General features: G+C 42.8%; 1 protein-coding gene across 2 annotated transcripts in view; it reads right to left on the bottom strand.

Moving 5' to 3' along the window:
- The window catches only part of LOC101856623 (bone morphogenetic protein 2), a 65475-nt gene that overhangs the window by 23218 nt on the left and 40357 nt on the right, over window positions 1–1900 (bottom strand). Inside the window, exon 1 of one of the 2 annotated variants that reach the window (XM_005111768.3) lies at window positions 399–1873. The exons of the other annotated variant lie outside the window; for it this stretch is intronic. The gene's annotated coding sequence lies outside the window, so the exon portion shown is untranslated. Of the gene's footprint in view, window positions 1–398; window positions 1874–1900 lie in introns of those variants that run through there. 2 annotated transcript variants of the gene reach the window in all.

Genomic DNA, 1900 nt, shown 5'->3' with positions numbered 1-1900 from the left:
CCCAATAGACTTATGGGGAGGAGTTCCGCAAAGGGCCGCACTTGCCGGGACAAGGTCCACTGAGCAAACTAAACAAAAGTTAAGGTTAGGGTTAAGGTTAGGGTTTGGGTATTCCCCGCTCAAAATATCCCCTCTTTTGTGTGATGTTGGTTGGCCGGCTTCCGAATTATGACAGTTTCATCTACAGACAATCTTCCTTTGCCTGGCAGGTAGCGAAGAGTTGTTTTCAAAGATACTCTTAATATTTGTACTGACTAAAATGGCTTCAGTTTTTGGCAGGAATTAATTTTGGATTTTTCCCGGACGGTGGTCCGCAGAGCCTACACTTTAAATTTTAGAAAAGCCATGAGATCTTTACCGTACGTTACTAACAACAAAGTGAAGGCTAGGGGACTTACCTGGGAGCCGCCAGGAAACTCCTGATCGTACTCACTGAACATAGTGAAGTCTTTACACCTCCAAACTACGAGCCAACAGAAGTCACAATCAGTTCGAATATCTTGCTGACTACACCAGAGGTACGTAGAAAGAGGGAAAGATATGTGTGCAAAAGTTCAGGCCTCGTATATTGTTCCACATAAGAAATAATAATAATAAAAAAAGCTTTCTAATACCACACATCCGTATCCAATAGTGTGTATTCTGTCAACGCCTGCGGGTCATAAAAAGTTTTCCAAACTAATCGACGAAACTGATCATGTTCTTCAATGTTCGCGGAATCGTTTCAACAGAACAGCAAACACGTCTGGTCGCGATATAAACTTCACACATCGTTTCAGATCTCCGTATGTATAACATAAAGTTGAATGACTCAAATTTAAAACGCAAGAACGTCATTGGAAGAGGGTGTTGGTCTTCAAGGGAGGCGTTAGTATCCAATTGAAACACCCACAATACGAAAATAAAAACACTCGATGAATCTTCACCCAGAATCAACCTCGAGGGCTTTATTACAATATTGCAGAGTGCACCCAGCCTGAAAATTGAAATAACCCACGTCCCTGGAAGTTCGAACAACACCAAACTTCGACGAGAACATAACTCCAGTCGAGGCAAAGAGATTACACACAAAGGATATACACGTGTGCAGAAACTATGGCGGTCTTGGAAGTAACTATGACACGTTAAAAGCGATGAATAGTAAGTGAACACACTTCTTTTCTAGCCTGAGCGTTGAGTGACCTTTCAGTCCTTTCCTTTAACTGAACAACACACGTGTCGGTTTTTACCCAGGCCTAACAACAGAAAACTAAAATCACACTCGGGTCTCTTTCTGTTCGCGACGTCTTCCAACAACACACATACGTCCCACAGCGTTATATTATCCCTCCCATCTCGTCAGTCCCACGTCCACTTCGAACTAACATCTCCCACAGTTCTTGGCGCATGTCACAACGGGTCACACACAGTAATTAAATCTCATTGTCACCTGTCCCAATGGACACAGGTGAGCTCGAATATGCCTTTACGCTCCTCTCTCCCTTCCCTTCCTTGCCAGCCGCCCCCCCCCCCCTTCATAAAGGTTGCTTTTCTGACCAACCGCCGGCCCATTTTAACAATGGGGGTCCAAGTGAGGCATGAATGCCTTTTTTCTTGCCGTTTCAATTGGTTGCGTTCAGTGGTTTCTCAACCTACAAACTCCTTCATGAAATCAAATAAGTCAAATAGAGTGTTTTGTACTGGTAATTTAAAACAGGTTCAAATCCAACAAGAGTTTTTTTGTTGTTGTGTTTTTTATGTTTCAGTTTTTACCACAGCTGTATTTACTTCACTCTCTCTTTTAATTCCTTTCTTTTCTTGGTGTCTCTTCGTGCTTAGTATTTCTGCCGGTTATGAATGACGTGCAGTCACTTCTGTGGAACGTTCTTGTGTATGTGTGTGTATGTGTGTGTGTGTGTGT

The sequence above is a fragment of the Aplysia californica genome, unplaced genomic scaffold, assembly GCF_000002075.1.
Source record: "Aplysia californica isolate F4 #8 unplaced genomic scaffold, AplCal3.0 scaffold01116, whole genome shotgun sequence".
Classification (NCBI taxonomy): domain Eukaryota; kingdom Metazoa; phylum Mollusca; class Gastropoda; order Aplysiida; family Aplysiidae; genus Aplysia; species Aplysia californica.
This window is presented reverse-complemented; position numbering and strand designations above follow the sequence as displayed.